At 34.7% G+C, this 7,401-nt stretch overlaps 1 pseudogene; it reads right to left on the bottom strand.

The window, feature by feature from the left end:
- Positions 1-2,150: 2,150 nt before the first annotated feature.
- Positions 2,151-7,154, bottom strand: LOC121265925 (annotated as a pseudogene).
- Between the last annotated feature and the right edge of the window lie 247 nt (positions 7,155-7,401).

Raw genomic sequence — 7,401 nt, 5'->3', positions numbered from 1 at the left:
CCATCTGCATTGTATCGCTTCACCAAGTGTGCCAGCCTGCGATCAGGTATTTATAACAACGTATAAATTAGAATACTATTACTATTCAAATGTAATAATATAATTTTTATTAGGAATATTATAATTTAATTTTAATTTCAAAACTAGCTATTTAATATCCTTCTCTATTAAAACATAGTTAAAAAAATTAAAAGAAAATAAAAAATTCTGTATAATTATATATATTATATTATATATCATTACTCCAAAATTAATTAACGTACGTAACTAGAACAAGCCAAGATCTAGGGTAATTATCAGAAATTAAGCACGATAAGCTCGCACTAAAAATTAATATACGATCGAGTACTTAATTGCAACAACCACGACGTTGTACTGAAATTAGGCACATTTCTGAAATAGTTCTAGCTCAACTTGCCTCCTATGAAAACAAAAATAACATTAAATAAATTCGAGCATTAATGAAGCAAAAAGAATTAGCAATTAGTTTATTGTTTTAGAATTCTTAGTGATGAGAGAATTCATTTATAGAACTTTTTTATATGTTGACTTACACGGCCTGTCGTTTCTGGAATATATTTTGAGATCCTGTATTTCTGGGAAAAAGGAAAAACCCAAAAAGATTATTAGCATAAACAAAACCTACATGGATAAATTAATTCAAGATTTTTACAATAAAAAAATTCATATATATATACATATATTAGTATTTTAAAAGATATAAAAGTATACTATGCCCGAGACTAGAATTCTGGAACTGTACTCAGTTTGAAGTCTAGAAGAAAAACACCGCAACTGCTCCTCTTGTAAATTACCAAAGTTGTTCTAAGCTAATGATCCGAAGTTGCACCATGTTAAAGATATAAAAATAATAAAATTAATCTCTTTTTCAGTTTAAACTTTAAGATAATGTAATTTTCACATGATCAGAATAAAGGTTCAAATTCAAATCCTGACTCTACACTCTATTTCATTTAATAAAATATTTACTGTTAGACATACTCATATAAGAAAAAGTCTGGCCACAAGTGAAAAGTGTTAAGATATAAAATAATAAAATTTACATTTTTTCATTAGCTTAAACTTTTAGGACAAGTGTAATTTCACAAATGTCCCTTAGCAAGCTATAATATATTATATATATATATATATATAGAGAGAGAGAGAGAGAGAGAGAGACCTGTAAATGGCTTTTGACATGATAGATGTTTAGCTCAGGAATGCCCATGGTCTTCAGAATACCTTTGGAGTTGCCCCTGCCAGTGCCAGCCAACCCAAAAAATAAATAAACGTAACTTAAGGCCTGAGGTTGACAAAATGTTCCAACTCAATAAAACCAATTCATGCAAATATGAAATCAGCTGCTAATGCAATTTCTTCAAAATTATCTTTAATTTCCAACAGATTTTATCATCGGTCGATCAGACTTACTATCGGGACCCCAAGCTGATTAACCGCCTGTACAAACTGATCATGTAGCTCTTGTGTCCATCGCAGGCGTTCTTTCCCGGAGCCATCTGAGCGACTCGAACCCATTTCGATCCGAAGTGGGGAGCGGAGCAGGGCCAAAAAATTGCATGAGCACTGGCCTGTTAAAGGGAGGATTATAGTGAAAAGAATCGAGACAAAAAACGTGTTGTTGGCTGGAAAAGGACAAAAATATAAGCCGGCGATGGGCACTAAGGTTGATTGAGAACTTTGGATGCCATAAACTGTCTCTAGTTGTCGGAATTAACCAAGTACAGGCATTCTAAAATTCCTTTTCTTGTCTCTCTTGTCGAAAAGACATGCTGTTCAAACCTGACTTGACGAGCAAATCTAAGGTTAGGACCTCAGGTTCCTAGGAATAGTCTTCTTTACGCGTAAGTCAACACAAACCATAGACGTATGAAAGCGAGAACCAATGGTTGGATTGGTATTAACGCCTAGAAACATGGAGAGTGAAACAAAGCGAACAAATACAATCAATCTCAGCCCATGCTGCTCTGCATCCTTGCAAATGCACCAGTGTAAGAAATGCCCTCTACAAAACTATCATAGCATGATTTGATATTAAAGACAAGAGAATACTCGGAACAATCATGTCATACAATCACATACAGTTAGGTACTACGTTTCTAAAATTTTCTTGATAAAGAAAACAAAATCCGGACATCAACTATAGATGCATATCATTCATGATTTCTTTCATAAAATAAACATTGTCATTATACAAGCAAATATTTAACCAAGGATTCACAGGGGAAGACTAACTTAAACCCAATCTAATACGCTCCGTTAGAGAATATCACAGCAAATTCATTACATAACATTAAAAGGTGACACTGTTACACTACTTTGTCAGCCACTGGAACAATGCTATCCATCCACCAACATTGGCTTATAGTGACTACTACTGCTCCCCCTCTTCATACAAGATGGGCATTTGTATTGCTTGATGTTCTCCGCCTTAGCAGGTGTTATCTTCACACACTTTCCATGGAACCACTCTCACAAACGTCACAGCCAATCCAAAACTCATCTGCACTGTAATTCCCACCACAGCTCCCACAAAGGTTCGCTATGCTCATCGTCTTCCTCTTCATAAGTCTCATCAGCAAGCTTAGGGTTGTTCTTAACTTGTCCATCAATTGATCTCTACAAAAGAGCAAATCCAGTAATGATTACGGATCTGAGCATGAATTTTTACTATGAAAGAGTAGAAAGTAACTAGGTCTAAGGAGAATAAAATTTCTTCTTGCAGGAAGTCATTGTTATATTAAAGTGCTCTGCAAGACTTAGGGTATGTATGTTATGAAAGATTTAGAGAATATTTCCAACTTTTTTTAGATGTATTGTTTATTGGGTTTTTGGAAAGGAGAGATTTTTGAATAAAAGTTTTTTGAAAATAAATTTTGCATTGGAGCTTGTTAAAGCGAATAGGTAGAGTTGAAAGTTGTTTGAATTTATTTTTTTAAGATTATTTTTGTTGTGACTTTGTAAAAGTTGTATTGATTTTTGTATTTGGGTGATGATTGCATGAAAAGTTGAAATAGAAATCTTTTTTATGATTGGGAATGAAGTTATGAGTTGAAAATGTGAAAACTTTTCCAAACAAGGCCTTAGTCATCTCAGGGTATCCCTTATTTGAATAGCATTTTTTTTTTTTATAAGTACTTGAATATCATTTTTAAAAAAGCACACCGTCATTCTCGAATACAGATCATCAGAGAGGATTTTAATAGAGTTCTTTTTTATTTTTTGACTATCATTTTAAAAAACAGAACATCGGATAACCAGAGGCCGATACTCACTTTTCTTTTCTTTTTTGATAAGAAAGACAATTTTATGCAAACGAATGAAATAGGTGAAGCCTATGTAGACAGGGCGTATACAAAAAGAGGCCGAAACTCCCCAACTTAAGTACGAGATATTCAACCAAAGATACAAATCAAGAAATTATAAAAAAAAAAAAAAAAATTAATATCTAACCTTTGTGCTACCCCGAGATTTGCTTCCACTGTCCACGCTGGCTTGTCTTTCATAGGCTTCCTCTCTGTCACAACTTCAAAAACGGTGGGCAGATCATTGATCAAGCTAAATAGACGCTTCCTGTCAAGCAATGTCAACTTAGCTGCTGATGAAAAGCCATACTTGAAGCACGTTATGTTAAATAGACATTATAACAAAGAAATGTGCGTGATACACAAAGATCCTTCTAGATCATTCCAATAGTGGACATCAAAACATAGTAAAAAGTGAATAAATTTCATTAGAAGGTGTGGACGAAAGAGCGGCCTGATTCCTATGTATGGTGCAAACATATATGAAGAATAACTCACTCTAAGTCTCAGTCCAACATCTCATCTTTTTTTTCTGAGTTCTTTTTCCTTCTGAATATTCCAACTTCTCATAAACCGTAAAATAAATTCCAGCATACCACTCACGGGTAATATCTGACCCAAAACTGCCAACCTCGCAGGATGAGATGGGCTTGAACTTGAACAAACATGGCCTTGGGCACCTTGTCATAGCATGGAAGAGAAATAATATTCACGTCTGCTAGTAATTTGCCATTGGTGCTATAGTTATTTTAGAGGCATATGAATCATTATAACATATAAAGTATCTCGAGTTATGCAATATGAACTTAAAAAGGCATGAGAAAAAAACTCAGCAGATTTACTGAGTAATGATAACATAAACCAACATAACGGTTGGAGATAGATAACTTAATCACCCTTCCCTTCCACTAAAAAACTAAAGTAACCTGAAAAGCAAAAAGGAACTAATGTTTCCTTGTGCATTCTATAAATAATCGGCTAGCAACATATCACAATATCTTCTCATAGTTTTTTTCCTTAGTACAATGACTGAAACTCTTCCATAATACACAGACCATGCTCATGAATCATATTTATTTTCCATCAATAAAAGATTAAATGATGTAAAACTTAATGAATTAAATACATCAGTGGAGAAATGAAATAGAAATACTTTAAATTTTAACAACAAAAAAGAACTATGGCAAGCAAGCAAAATCACATTTGGAAAGAGAAATTACAGAAAGAATAAAGCATATTTTTTTCAATGAATCAATCCTATTAAAGAAACATGTCATGATAATGCTACTTGTAAACCAGGCAAAAGACACCTTTCAGGAAAGGAGATTTGAGTTAGAATGTATGACACGCAAATGAGCAGATTAAGGCTATGTTTGTTTCAGCTGAGAATATTTTCTAGGAAAAATTTTCATCTATCGGCCTATTTGAAAAGCGCAGAAAAGAACGGTTAATGGAAAATGGCTAGTGGTCAATGGGAAAATCATATGCATGAGGTGGAAAATGGCCTACCCCTCTTCAGGAGGGTAAGTCATTTTCCCCCCTTGCTTTACGCATTATTTTTTCACTCAAACAATAAATAGCCGTCATTTTTCACTCAAATAAAAGAGAGAATCTTTTGTGAAAAAATGTTATTGCAAAAACCTTAAAGATTATTTTTTTTATAAGTAAAAATTATTAATATCAATAGGCATAACCAAGTATATTGGGTGTACATAAGAGAGAACACCTAGCCCATAATAGACTGGGTGTATACAAGCAAATAACCTTACAGGTTATTAGATTTGATGTTTTCTTCCCTACATGCTCTCTCTATCTCATCTCTCCATTCCTTAACTCTACATTTATAGTGAATCTAAAAATTTTTATTGAAGCTCATAAATCTTAAAAAGTATTAGATTGATTTTCTATTTTTCTAAAATATATTATATTATGAATTAAAATTATTAATACGAATCATACGAATACAGTCATGGTTTTCAATGCAACCAAACATAGAAATTCTTTTCAGTATCATTTTCAAGTTTCAACCAAACATCGGAAAACAGTAATTCTTCCAGAAAATATTTTCATCTGAACATATTTTCCTCGTTTTACCTTGAAACAAATGCAGCCAAAGATTAGGAAAAAGAGAAACTGACGCACATTGAGTCAAATGGCTCTAGTTTCTAAACATACCATTTGAAGTTAAAATCCATGACAACAATGGGGCCAGCAGTGATAATTAGTCATTACCACAACTTATGTTGTAATCCATGAACTTCATCTTGAAATGCATAACTCTTCAACCTTTACCATGATGATGGCTGACCCCTTCATTGTATATGGGCTTTCAGCAGAAAACTAAATATGAAATACAATGGAATTCAAATACTAAAGCCATCCCAGATATCAGTAACAAGCATGTCAATCATGATGATCTCGAATTACCAACCCAGATCAACCACATCCTCAAACCAACACCAAAGTGAAACACTTTACCTTTCATTACGGTTAAGACGGCTCCAAGATAGAAAGCTACAGAAAGCAACCAAGAACGCTGTGCACGGCAACCAATGAAAGCCAATCTTTCCGGTTCATGCCATCTCTGCGAAATTAATTCCAAGTGCTGTCTCGGAAGCTCTGTGAACTTCCTCGGCTGCAAAGTTTACTTCCCAGGTTCATTTGGATGTCCATACAAACACAATTCCCTTCTCTAAAACAAATAAAAAAAATGGGGTAATAAAAATATATAAAAATAAAAATAAAAATAAAAAAAACTTAAAATCTCCACTTGGATTGAGAAAAAAACAGGGGACTCAAATAAGTTTTTTCTACAATTGCTTGGCCGACGCTGTTGTTGCACCGAGTTGAATTTAAATTCAAACTCGAATTGCATGAACGTAATTACTCCATTTTCCAAAGAAAATGTCTCATACAGTCCACACCACAGATCTACCGAATTTCAAATTGAAAGAGCAAATAAATGTTGCACGTAAAGCAAGCAACAAAGAAATAACCCTTTGGACCTCCAGATCCAATCTCCGGGCTCTTATGGCATACCAAGCAACGAAACATAATCACCGGAGAGTTTCTACAAACCAAACGCAGAAAATACGTACAAAACTTCAAGATTCCATCCTTTTCTCTCCCTCGGTTTCTCGAAAACCAAACGGGACTCTTATCCACACATCGAACAACAAAAGACTCGAAGCAAAGATCACAACCGAAAGCGAGAATATTTAAAGTAAATAACAACAGAGGCAGATAACACAATACCTGGATCACAGAATCCATAAAATTCATCAACATCTGCGCCAAAGCAAAAGAAACATGAAACCAAACAGTCTGATATACGGAGAGAGAGCGGTAGAGAGAGAGAGAGAGAGAGAGAGAGAGAGAGAGAGAGGTACCATGAGTCAAGCCCGAAGGAGACCAACTCTTCGGGCACTGTAATCTTTGAAGATCTCCTCGACGGTTCGGGACTCGAAGAATTGGATCTAGCGGAAGAATTGGAATTGCTGAGAGGGTAAAGGGAGACCATTGAGGACGGATCGAAAAGAGAGTGTGGAGACAGTCTCAAGAGCGTCAGAGATGCACGTAAAAACGTGGGGAGGAAAGCGAGGCGGGGCAGAGAAGAAAAAGGGAGAATTTCAGGTGGAGTGTACCAATATCACTGACCCTCTCCCTAATCGCTATTTCCACTCCTCCTTTATGTTTCCTTTGGGAATCCGAGGGCGAGGAGTTGGACAACAAGACCACCTCCGGAGTGTACAACGTAAAAAAGGGCAGTGTGTGAATCGTAATTTCTCTTTTCACCTTTTCTTCGCTGTATTCGCACAAATGCCCATTCATTTTTGTAGTTTTGATTTGAACCCCTTGCATGTTATCCTTACAATCTTAACCAGATGAGTTCTTGTTGACAATTAAAAAAGAAAATATATAATATAAAAACAGATCTCGTTTATTTTATAGTAAAAGAGTTTTATAATTTAAAGATTTATAAATTTTATTTTATGAGAGCACTACGTGAATCGGGTACTTCTCTTTATCTAGGTTTTCTTTTTTTTAATTTTGCAGATAAGAAGACCACAAAGAAGAC

The sequence above is a fragment of the Juglans microcarpa x Juglans regia genome, chromosome 5D (assembly GCF_004785595.1).
Source record: "Juglans microcarpa x Juglans regia isolate MS1-56 chromosome 5D, Jm3101_v1.0, whole genome shotgun sequence".
Lineage (NCBI taxonomy): Eukaryota > Viridiplantae > Streptophyta > Magnoliopsida > Fagales > Juglandaceae > Juglans > Juglans microcarpa x Juglans regia.
Note: the sequence above shows the minus strand (reverse complement) of the source record. Positions and strands in the feature narration are given on the sequence as shown.